Below are 13,532 nucleotides of genomic sequence, written 5' to 3'. Positions count from 1 at the left end.
TGGTGGAGGAGTACAAAGATCATCATTCTTATTTTAAAATATTTCTTTAAGAATTTAAAATCCTAATTTATAACAGAATGATCAAAGCCCCCTTTCTTAAGTGACATATTTATGATATCCATTTGACAGCCTGATTTGAAGTTTTGGAGTTTTATGGAACCTCATGCTGTGACTTCCAAAATATTTAATTTCCAGACTGCAGGATTGGACAGGGTCTATATGGTGAAGAATTAAAGTCTTTTATGGGCAAACGTTTTAATAATTTCTATAAACAGAGACCCAACTGCCATGTAATCCCTCTTTTCAATGTGAAAGAGTTCATATATTCAAGTACAGATCCAAGAGTTAAAGTGCTCAGAATCATATAAGTACAATTATAGAGCATTATAAGGAACATTTTTTAATTCACTCTTCACTGATATCATGTTTTATATGCAGGTTTTTGTGATATGTTTGCATTTGTCAGATCACACTCATTCACTTCCCATCCCATTCACCATGATGTCCTGGGTTGAGGTATGACTTGGATTGTAAGTAAATATGTTCAGAGTTTAATTTTCAGCAAGGCCTGGACAATATTACTTTGAGGAGGCCCAATTGGTGTTAGTGGGGCCAGCAGGGGGGCGCTCACCCTGCGGTCCATGTGGGTCCTAATGCCCCAGTATAGTGATGGGGACACTATACTGTAAACAGGCGCCGTCCTTCGGATGAGACGTAAAACCGAGGTCCTGACTCTCTGTGGTCATTAAAAAATCCCAGGGCGTTTCTCGAAAAGAGTAGGGGTGTAACCCCGGCGTCCTGGCCAAATTTCCCATTGTCCCTTACCAATCATGGCCTCCTAATAATCCCCCTCTATGAATTGGCTACATTACTCTGCTCTCCTCCCCACTGAGAGCTGGTGTGTGGTGAACGTTCTGGCGCACTATGGCTGCCGTCGCATCATCCAGGTGGATGCTGCACATTGGTGGTGGAGGAGGGGAGTCCCCATTACCTGTAAAGTGCTTTGAGTGGAGTGTCCAGAAAAGCGCTTTATAAGTGTAAGCAATTATTATCATTATAATAAAAGCTTTACATTTCAGAACAGGGTCTTATAAAATAGCTACTACTTCTGTCTTTAGTGGCCCATCCAGTGTGTAGACAGAACAACTGTTTCAACCTTTTTCTGAGTTTATGTCAGATATTGAAGTAAGCACCTGTAGATCTGGGATTTTCATGATATACAATACACTCCAAAAGAATATGGAGTATGGAATTAAAGTGTAAATTGAACAAGCAAAATTAACTGAACTTTTTTTTTCTTGTAAGTGACCTTCTGTATATAGGATAGTGAAGGTAGCCAGCAAAATTATTGGTGTACAAGAGCTACAGCTGTCAGACATTTACATCAAACAAACAATGCAGAATACCAGGATAAGCATTGACTATCATGACCACACCTTGCACATTGAATCTGAGCTCCTATCTGGGACAATAAAAGACAGCAACAGTAAGTAAATAAGTATAATTAAGATTTTCCATGTGAAGCATTTTGAACTGAAAGCATGGGTTAAAGGGATATCAGAGAGGCAAAGAGAGAAAGCTGGCAACATGGTGGTGCAGTGATGAGCATTGCTGCCTTTCAGAACTGGGGAATTTGGTTCTTTTACGGACCTGGAGTGCTATCTGCATGAAGTCTGTTTGTTCTCCCTGTGTTTGAGCGGGTTTCCTCCGGGTATCCTGGTTTTCTCTCACAGTCTGAAAACATTCTGGAAGGTTATTTGGATCCTGGGCAAATTGACCCTAGATGTGAATGTGTGCATGTCTGTGTGTCCACCCTGCGATGGACTGGCGTCCCATCCTCGATGTACCCTGCCTTGTACCCATTTCTTGCCAGGTCAGACTCTGGCTTCCTCGCATCCTTGAATTGGAAAAAGAGGTTAGAAAATGAATGGATGGAAGTGAGAAGGAAAGGAATATTTTAATGAGGGCTGAAATAAATAGGGAAAGATTTTTTGATATTATACTACTAATAAAAAAGGATTAAGTAAAATCTATCATGTACTATACTATAATGGTAAACATATAGACAGTGAAATGTTAACGGTCGATATACTAAATGAGTACCGACTCAGGTGTTCGCTAAGAACGAATTCAACAATACAGATCAGATTGTGAAAGGATGGAGTTCTGTAATAAATTAGGAGAGGCAGAAGTTTTAAGTTTCAAGTAGTTTCAGGGACTTGAAGCGCTCATTAATAAATCTCCAGGATCCAATATTAACTATCCCTCAACTGAAGCATTGCAAAGTCTTGAAGCAGTAACATTATAGAAAAGTCATATAAACAATAATTAGAAAAAAATAGAGGATGGTCTACTGTATATGGATTCTAGGGGAAGATCAACATTGATTTTGAACAGAAAGGTCTTGTTTAACAAACAAAGTAATGGGCACTCTGGAACACCACTGGCTAGTTTACTGTAGATCAGTGCTCTAAGTTCATACATTGATACTTTTGTATTGTATGAACAAGTTGGCAGAAAAACTGACAAGACAAGAAACTAAATTCAAGAAGATTTAGGTAAAATTCAAGACAAGGCAAACAATGGGTCCATCACCTGACGTCTTTCAAGAAACAATTTGAAGAGTTCTTTGTATCTACCATATTAGTAGCTATGAAATCGGCTCAATAGTCTCCTCTCTTCTGTAACCTTTCTTATGTTTTTTTTTTTATTCTGTCCTTTCAGCTCTTTGTCTGGTTATTAAACAATGCTATAGAACAAAATATCAACTGATTAACTCGGCAGAAATACGCTAGCTTTTCAGCATTGGTTAAGATTGATCAACATTCTCAGTCAGTTTAAATAGTTTCTAAAAGATAATATTTTCCTCCCAAATTACATTTTTTATGAAATTCTCAGAGCTTTCTCCTCTTTTTCCAAGCCTTAGTGTTTTTTTTCTTCCCTTTAGGAATGTTATTGTTATTACTTTTTTTCATTGCATTTTTCAAGCCATTTGACATGGAAGTTACTTTATCACCACAACAGTGTTCATTTCACTTCAGTATTTTTTAATTTGGTAGGTTTTATAATTTAATGCAATGTAAATTTCAGATTGCAATTGAATATAACAAATAGTACTCTAGAATATATTACATGCTTGTCCTATTGTGCCCTGGGTTTGTCCTGATATAGTAGATCTAATTTTCTTCTTTAGACAGATACTTTATTGTCCACTACTGTGAAAATTTGTCTTTGGCTTCTCCCATAAATGTACAAAACACACGAGCAAAACATAAAAGTAACAGAAAATCACATGAAGTACATGAAATCACAACAACAGTATGTGATACATAAATAAATTGATAAATAAAAAGTAGTGGGGGGACTACATTTACAGTACATACATTCATCGAGCAGTTTTATTGCAGAGGGAAGAATATTTTATTTGAATTTGGTACCCTAAACCGTCTTCCTGATGGGAGTATTATGAACTGAGAGGGTATGTGGACTCAGCTGTGATGCTCCTTGTCATTCTGAGACTTTATTATGATATAAATTGCTGAGCTGGGGCTGCTGTTTTAAATTATTTTTCCTGCCTTTTTCACAATCCATTTCATAAATGGACAGTTGGGTTTTGCCTTTTAACCCCAGATTTCCATAGCAAACTGGACATCTCTAAGACATTTTGACCAAACTTAAAGTTCTTCAGTCTTTGAATTAAAAACAGCCTCTGATTTGCTTTCTTATAAATGTTGTCTATATTCTCGGTGTAACTCTGATCCATATGTGATCCCAGATATTCCATAACCTTTACACACTGACCACTGAGTACTTTTGTCTGCAAAGATGGCCCACCATCAGTTTTAGCATTGAAAAGAAGCACTTAAGTCTTTATAATTTAGTATACCTTTCACATAAGCTATCCTTTACTTAATTTTAAAGCACTATTTAAAAAAATTCATAGCCTTCATGCGTATCTGCTTAGAGCATGTACTGTGTATTACTGTATATCATATCTATACTCTATGGTGCTTGAGTTTAAAATCATTGTTGAAACCCTATATTGTTTTAAGACTTCTTTGACACTCTGAGGCATCCATTAGATCATGCAGAACCTCTGCGCTAGAACACACACTAAGAACACTCAGCCTCTTGTGTTTGCTTTAGCTGACCACATGTTGATTATATTTTCATTTTCACATTTTTGAGAATATCTCAGCTGTACTTTCCAGCCCTCCGGGGAGCTTATTCTCTTAACCTTTAAGAGCCTGCGAGTAGAGACTGCTGTCCTTTCGATGTTACTAGGGAAATGTGCTGACAAGGGCACTTGTCCTTGAGAATCTATTCTCTTGCAAGACTTACAGGGTTTCTATTACCAGACTGCAGCAAAAGGGCCCCAAATTCAAATCTAAAAAAAAGAGTATGTTGAACTACCTGCACTTATGAAGAAGGATATCCGAATTCTATATTAAAACAAAAAGAACGTGGTATTATTAAATGTGTAAGTACCGCAGGAGGGTGGACTCTGGAGAATAGAGACAAAATAATAATGAAAAGTATTTTTATTAAAATAACTGTAAATGGGGTGGGTAAGACGTTCATCAGAAATGAATGGATTTAATAAAGTAAGATGAAAAAACAATAAGAAGACATTCTAAATAAATATTTTTCACAGGTTTTTACACAGAAAGATGTCCATAACATCCCCCGTAATGAAGAAGGAGCTCCACTACTACATTTAACATACTGTAACTAATAATGAGGTTCTGCTTGGCTAAAAAGACTTTAATAGATAACTGGAGCCGGATTTTGTTTTCCCATAAATACTTAACAAAATGAGAGATGTAATTTGTTGACCCCAACATTGAATATTTAAATTCTCATGACAGATTGTACCACTCACTTGAACACTGTACCCACAGATTGAAGAACTGCAAATATAACACAAATTCATACGAAGTGGTCCAAAAATGACCAAGGGATAAATCAATTGATCTTACTTCTTGCAATCTTATAATTGTGTTTTAAGAGATAGATGATAGTCAATATGAATTTAGAAACAGAAGGCCTTGTTTATCAGAAAACCTACTAGAATTCTTTGAACAAGCATTGCAAATGCATAAACATTGAGGGGGTGCCACTGATTAGAAGTCAGAGGATGGAATGGGTGTTGTGCGGTGAAAAACGGGTTTTGGTTTGTATATGGGTACATTTATGAAGTATTACATTTAATAAAAATGTTCACAAAAAAGATTAATCCTCAAATAAAGAGCTATAGCAATCCACACGCACAATGCACACATAGTTTGAGAACTGGCTAATGAACAGGAAACAGCATGTCATTTTATGCTCTAATTGGGTGAATGTAAGCAGTGCTGTACCGCAGGGATTCTTTTTAGGCCCATTGCTTTTCCTGATTTTTATTATCAATTTTGATTATACAATGTTATAGTTTAACAAACGTTTACAATTTTCAGGTGATCGAAACATAGGGGTAGTGGCAAACAAAGAAGCAGTAACAGGGGAATCACAAAGAAACAGTAAAATCATGGGCAGACGCTTGTCACATACTGTATACTGTACTTTCACATTGATAAGTGCAATGTGATCCATGCAGGAAGCAGGAACATACACTGTATATTTGATATGGAAAATTCTGAACCACATTAAGCTACATATGAAAGGTACCCTCATCAAGGCTGTCTTGAATAAAAAGAAAACAGAATGCTTAGTACATTGCATCGGTTTACAAATTAAATAAGGAAACATTACTGTACATTACATTACATTGTCCTGGCTAAAATTCCCTCTGGCCTTTACCAATTTTGACCTTCTAATAATTCCCATTTCTGAACTGGCTTCATTACTCTGTTGTCCTCCCCACTGAGAGCTAGTGTGTGGTGAGCGTTCTGGCGCACTATGGCTGCTGTCTCATCATCGAGGTGGATGCTGCACAGGTGGTGAAGGGGAGTCCCCTACCTGTAAAGTGCTTTGAGTGGAAATATCCAGAAAAAGAGCTATATAAGTGTAAGGATTATTTATTTATTATGTTCAATCTTTACAAGTCACTAATAAGACCTCATTTGTAATACATTGGTCAGTTTTGGTCACCATAGCACAGGATATTTCATTCTTAAAAACCGGTCAAAGACGACCAACAAGTATGACCTCCACTCTCAGGGGATTATTGTACTGTATATCTTCAGGTTGAAAGAAACTAATGTTTCTTTACAGGCAGATTAAATGTTTTATAATGAAGAACTTGATATTTACCATAATGTGAACGCTGCATGAGCTGACTCAGGAGATAGTGTTGAGTTTACCAATACTGAGCTTTCTAGTTAAATTTTATATTATCTAATCATTTACTGAAGAACTGTTTTTTATTATGACAACATCTCCGGAAAAAAAAAATAGTCTGATATTTTCCACATTTTAAATTGTTTTCTTTGTTTTGCTTATAATATGTAATTTATAACAGTTATAATGTGCAATTATTTTAAAAGGTCCATCTACTTTCAGATAAGGTAAGATATTGTTTTAAAAATTAAACAATTTGTGATCTAAGAAAGCTGATCTACTGGGGGGTAAATGTTAAGTCCTATTTTCCACACTGTCCAGTGGAAAAATGGTTGACTTTGATTCTCTTAACTTCACCATTATCAATCATTGTTGTTTCAGAAGGCAATGTGGCTATAGATCAAGACTCTATCTGGCGTGGCTATCGGCCAATAGGGTGATGCATAATTACCAAAATGATGAACAGTGGCAGCTGTCTACCTCTGCAAGATCTACACTGATCACTGTGTGCCTGCCACCTGTTCTGTGATACAGGCACTAAAATCTTGCCTTTCTCATTCTCTCTAAAAATCAATCCACTCAGCATGGGGCTGTGTTGTGTTCACCAGCAGCCTGGATCAGATGAGGGCTTACAACCGTTTTAGATCTGCAGCTTCTTTAATGTCTGAGTTGAACATGAAGATTGAACAAGGAGAGTACAACATACCACAGATGCTGAGTAGAATTCTTAAGTAAATGGTTTCACACAGGAACAAACAGACAAAAAAATAAGCACCTGGCAATAGCACACAGTGCCAAAATGATCTTTCTAAATAGAAATTGTCTCTGTTCTCTTAAGGTGAATGTTTTGTTTTTGAGTGAATAAAGAAATAGAAACCTGTCTGTATAAAAATGTATTCTGATGTTCAGACAGGTAGTGTCTCCAAGGAAGGCTGTAATTGTACTTTGCTGTGAATGGCAGCACTGTTCTGTCTTAGAAACACTACTCCTGTCATGTAAAAGGTATTTTCCCATTCTTTAAATTTCATAAATATCCAGAACTCTCTACAGGGAGGTCTGAGGTTTGAAGTATGCTTTTAAATGATGATACATCATAGGTGGCATATGATAAATTATAACTCACATGACTATTTTGTGCAAAACATGGATGGACTCACAAAACAAATTAGTCTCACCATCCTTGTCACAAAATGGCAGGTGTTCACATGAAGATGTGTTTATGGAGACCTAAGATACTTATTAAGATCAGTGTCAAAACTACAGACTGAAATATTTTCCTGTTGTCCTTTAAAAACATGTTTAGTTCAGAATACATCAAGACCAAATGAAATGAAATCAACTGACTTAAGCTGTCATTTGAGACTGATAATTAAATCTCAGTATCTTTTTCAACTTTAATATACAGTATATAGTACCATCATGGCAACATGTATACTGTACATAGACTATCAAAGTATTTATACTGTACCTTTCAATTGTCTGAATATTCTGAATAAACTTATAAAACGCTGTAGCAATCTCTTAACATGCAGGTTACCTTACGTTTGCTGAAAGACGTAACAGGAATTTCACCACCACTATGCAACATTGTAATACACGATACTTTCACAGATACAGCTATAGTTTTGTTTTGAGTCTCAATGGTCAATGAGACATGTTGCTGTACTGTATGTCTGGGTGACAGCAGACTTCTCCACTCCTGTTGGATGATTTATTTGTGTTTGATGAAAAACAGCTGATAAAAAAACAGTAATCTTAAAGGCACTAGGTAACATTCCAGCTAACAAACTTTCAAACAGAAAAGCTCCACAGCTACCTCATATTGTAGCTTTTGTGTCCTGTATTCAGTCCTGACCTTGGGTGCCTTCATTTGGATCTTTCCTCAGATTTGAGTGGGTTTTTTGAAGGTGTTGTGGTTTCCTCCTACTTCCCATAGAAATGCTGACAGGTTAGATTGGTGACTCTGTGTGTGAGAAACTGTGTGTGAGAATGCCCTATGCTGGATTGGTTTGCTATCCAGGATGTACAGTAGTCCCATCTCGATTCCTGTATTTTTTTAACAGGCTTTGGGTTCCACAACCAGAAATAAAGGGTTTTCAGGTAATGGATGGATATCTGAGAAATCAGACATATACTAACATCCTATCATCTAGTTGCCTTAAGATACTAATTTGTTGACTTTGTCTGTATTGCTCAGTTTATGTAATGACCTGTGTTTCCTTCCATCTACATTAGCATCATCAGTAAAATCATTCTGAAAATAAGAAAAATACAAAGACAAATACATCCCATAGGCTATTATGCAATGCGGACATGATCCATTATTTCTAAGAGGTGCTGATCATTATTTTGCTTTCAACTTATGGAATGTGTTTACTTTGACTTTTGCATTGATGGGTTCTTGCTTTATCTTCAGCATTCTGATGTACTGTAAGAATGAAGAATGTGTTTTTCTGTTCATATATTTATTTTATAAAAGGTGACAAGAATAAAATTAATATTTTCCATTTGATTGAGGTGTAACCAAAACATTTAATTTGAATTATTGTAATTATAATAAAGGGCTTCACATTTTTTAATTATATTTTTATATTATGTAATTAGTTTTATAATTAATTCACATTATTTTTTATCTTTACAGTGAAACAGACAAGACCTATGTTTTTTGTTGAGTTTTTAATGTATTGAACATTCATTAATCTATATAATTGAAATGTGTATTATTCACATTCCTTTTCTATAAGCATATGCAAAATTGCCAAGACACAAGTTGAAACACGTCTAATATCACTATTCCGAGGTTGTAATTCATGCAAGTTTGTAGCTTGAAAACATGTAATTAATTATGTACAGTATATACAGTACTTTCATATTGTCATTTCTGCACTGATACTGTATATAGTCTAACATCATATTAATGCAGTTATGGTTTGTGGTTTTACCAATCCAGTAAAAGTTTAATAATGGCCTGATTATTTCAAGTTTCTAGATATGACACATATCTAATCTGTCAGAACAGGCTAAAGATATATCGGACGTGATTACTGAGCAGTTGGGACTCCTGCATGCTTTTTGTTTAATTCTTAGTCAGAAAGTGTCAATCATTTTGGCTTCCACATTATAAATTTTTCTCAGGTTTTAAATAACCGATTAGACTGGGAATGAAGGGATTGATTACCCTCTATCGGTTCTTAATTTACCGGGTGTACAAACGGAACCGGGACACCTGTGACTATTAGCTAAACAATTAATTAGTTCGAAATTCGTTAAGAACTAACCGGACTAACCTCGATGTTGTTTGTGCTGCTGCTGTTAGTGTTTACGATGATGATAAATATCCAAATCCAGTGAATATATCATTATACACATGTGCACGTCTGCCTGCTGTGTTCACTACTTCTAAACGGTAGCATCTATCCCAGTTGACAGATCAAAGGTTGATTTAAATTAGTGGGATAGTAAACAGAGAGGGGTGGATGTAGAAACTTGTTGGTCATCACAACGTTCAGTTCGACGTCAGTACGAATTTGGGGACGACTGGAATATTCCCATACAGACGTTAATTTTCTAATTTAAACTTAACATGAATGTGTACTGTATACTGTAACTATGATGAAGAATCTAATATTGATCATTTACTGGTAAATGAAAAACAAAGGCGGTAAGAATGCATTTAATGTTAATTATGAAGGCCTTACACCTGACACTTTTGACTAGCACCAACTGTATCTAACATGTCGTAATAAAGTTTAAAACTTCAGTAGCAGAGGAAGGAATTGTGTAGCAACTACAGTTTAAATTGTGAACTTTTTTTTCTTTTCTATGTATTTTCTTCCAAATCTTGCAATTTTACGTGTCTCCAGTTTTATCAAGAATGATAGTTGCGCCCTCTTCGGTTTCTTACACATGATTACCAGTTAAATATCTCACAGTGGACGAGAGTTGGGTTTTATATAAAAGGCTAGTATACTGTACATACAGCATCTTGCCATGTACCTTTCCATTGTATACCTACCGGTTTCCATTTTAAATTGACTTTTAATTTTGATTGTATGACGTTGTATTAAGTAAACCACTTTAATATTTATTTGGCATACAGTAAATGTCTAGGCAATGCAGGCTATTTTTTTACAGCGATGGGCCAACATACTGTGTAAACTTTTTACGACTTTATCAAGGCCTATACTGTATGTTGTGGTATAATCAACATTATATAGGCTTAACTTCGATAAACGTTATCAAATCTATTTCAGCCTAATAAAAAATCGGTTTTACATTATATTAGAACTGTGCCATCTAAACCCATTTTGATAAGGTGGTATTACGTACAGTAGAAGCACTTCCAACCACAACGACACTCTAACTCAGAGTCTAAGAAAGGAATATACAGGGAAATATGGGGATGAGGGGAGAGGCGGTAGAGTAGAGAAAAAAAATCTTCTTAAGATGAAAATATTTTATCTGGAGTTTCTTTTAAGTTAATATAAATCATTAACAATCCCAAAGACGTCGTTTCTTAGTTGCGCTGATGTCTCCGAGCGTATAAAAGTTAAAACTAAATCATACAGGTTAGATTTGCTCTATTGTGTACTGTACTGTATATACTGTAGGGTCTGGATGTCCACACTGAAACCGTTTAAGATGCAGGTAGCTTTGCTGAATAGCACCAAGAACAGAACTGGTTGTAATTACGATCTTTTTTAAATTCATCAGTATTAAACATAGTATTTTAAACACAGCAAAGTTGAAAATGAGTAGTGTCGCTTAACAATAAGGACAAAATAGACATATTTGTTGATAGTCTTGACTATAGAAATTTGCATGGGAGTTGAGTGGTTATATGATTATTTCAGCCGCTTTCATTCAAAATATCCCCAAAATACAAACGCTAAAGCAAATACTTTTTAAATAAATAAACTCTGTATTAATATATGCTAATCAATACAAAAAGCGTTTAAACGTGCAGGATAATTAAAAATATTTAAAACATTGATGCATTCATTAGATGCACCCCCAAACACGTCTTACTCTTCTCTGGGAGAAATTAAATCCAGAAGATGCAAAACAAACTGTGGAATCCCATCTGAATAGACGTCTATATTAATGAATTATAAACCCAGAAACCCGTGACCTTAAAACTATAATCAGGAGACACCCAGGGCATTGAGAAAAGCCGTTGAATTCTTTATCGGACTCCTGTCAAAGACAGCCGTCCATTTGTCTTCCAAGGATCAGGCGAATTAATTAACAAGAAATGTAAACTTTTTAATTGGATGTCAGACAGAATCTGATAGAGCATGTGGATCGAGGCGAAACCCAGATTAGCATTTTGAGATTCACGTCAAATAATAATAATATAAACATCTCCCACTATAATCAGACCATTTTTGCCAAAGAAAATGATGAATTTCGGCAGTTAATTTATCGATCCGAGCTCCCATTCCGGCGGGTTTTATTTTAGAGGTCATTAATCAATGAAGAAAAACACCACTGCGCTCTCCTTTTGCATTTAATACACTCTCGCGCCTTATTTATTTCACTTCAACAAATTCCTAGCAATATTCAACATCGATTTGAAGGGTATAGATTAAGGAAAAAAGCCCAATCGCTTCTACATTAAAAATCTTAAATGTGGCCATTTTTATAACCTTGAGTCCCTGGTTGTTTAAATCAGTATTAGGATTTTTTTTTCATATGATATTGAACTCTGGAACTCCATATACTGTACAGTACTAACAGCATAGGGTGGCAGATAAGCAGAAAAATAGCTCATAGTACTTCTTGGTTAATTTTAAGTACAAAACAACCCAAGATTTGTATGTACAACACTTTATTTCTGTTCTTTTAAAATAATTTATATACAATTGCATTTTATGGTATAGTGTCGCATCTGTGCCAGAACTTTTCAGACAAAATGAGTTTCGGGAATATTGGTATCTTTTTACGTATTACTCTGCTGCAATTTTTCAAAATATGCTCCTGAATAATTTTTAATATAGTCTAGCTACTCAAACAAGAGAAGGCGTAAAACATTAACATAAAACATCGTTGAGACGTGCATTTCTTTCCCCAAAAGGTAGCTATATAATGTTACTTTAATATATTTTATCGTTATTGATTTATTTAAATCAGAATGATCTTTCACTTCTATAATGTATTATTTTCAAAGGAATTTACAATATGTGAATTGGATATTGAGCTTTGGTTTAATACATTTTGTTCATAGGGTGGTGAGCTTGCTTTTACTAACACAATTAATTGACAACAGATATTCGAATTCTATCAAAAACGATCCCGCGCAATTAATGAAGCGCTGAGCTGGTGGTGACTCCTTTGATGGACAAGTACCATGTTAACAGTCTGCAATCTCTCCCAAAGGACCATTGTTAATCAGACAGCTAGAGAGCTCTTTTATTGCTCTTTGGCTCCCAAGTTTAAAAATGTCCCTGGTGGCACTTTTGTTTTTATATCCCTCTCCTTTTAGCGTTTATTGTCTGTAATTGAAATCGGATTTGTACATTTGACTAATCTGAGCGCTCTAACAAGCATTAGGTTTAGAACCACCTGCCAATCCTTTATTGAAGTTCCAGACATTCACTCCATAAATACTTATTACAAATACTATTTAGCTAATACGCTTATGAAAAAGTCCAAATATAACACACTCGACGATATAATAAAATTCTATTTAGAATGCATTGGTTTATGTCGTCATGGGGTTAAGGAAAGAACTGTATGTGGAGTACAGGGGACACATGCCGTCTATTAACATCTGACAGAAAAAAAAAAACAACTTACTACCTTGTCAATGTTTTTTGGAGGAAATTACATAACATTTGAAACTGAATAACTTAACAGAAAAAATAAAATACCTTCTTGGGATTTGCTAATTCTTCGCATAAACCCGTTCTCAAACACTGGGAGATCGTCTAGGTTATGATCCACATTCTTTTATAGTGAGATGAATTTTTCATTGTCAATGGCAGTTACATTAGAATTCCTTTTCAGGCGATAATGTTTGTCTTTTAGTTTACGTTATCAATCTGTATTGCAAATGACGGATGAGCCTGTCAAAAAGACGCCAGTCAAAACATTTTTAGCGCAGCTCTGGATGAAATTGTGCAAAAAATGTCCTACATTTAGATACAGACACAATCCAAACAGCAGTAACTTTCTCAAGCGTCTGAGAGAAAGGGTGGGAAAAACCAGTGGTTGGATAAGACGCAGCACTAACAATGCAATGAGGTCCGTTA

The 13,532-nt window shown here is 35.4% G+C and overlaps 1 protein-coding gene and 1 long non-coding RNA gene across 2 annotated transcripts in view; one reads left to right on the top strand and one right to left on the bottom strand.

The window, feature by feature from the left end:
- LOC148673430 (uncharacterized) overlaps positions 1–13,532 on the bottom strand; it is a 399,373-nt gene that overhangs the window by 240,358 nt on the left and 145,483 nt on the right. The window lies entirely within an intron of this gene.
- prdm6 (PR domain containing 6) overlaps positions 1–13,532 on the top strand; it is a 67,855-nt gene that overhangs the window by 1,586 nt on the left and 52,737 nt on the right. The window lies entirely within an intron of this gene.

The sequence above is a fragment of the Lepisosteus platostomus genome, chromosome 4 (genome assembly GCF_059453375.1).
Source record: "Lepisosteus platostomus isolate fLepPlt1 chromosome 4, fLepPlt1.hap1, whole genome shotgun sequence".
NCBI lineage: Eukaryota > Metazoa > Chordata > Actinopteri > Semionotiformes > Lepisosteidae > Lepisosteus > Lepisosteus platostomus.
The sequence above is the reverse complement of the archived record's forward strand: the minus strand, read 5'-3'. Positions and strand labels throughout refer to the sequence as shown.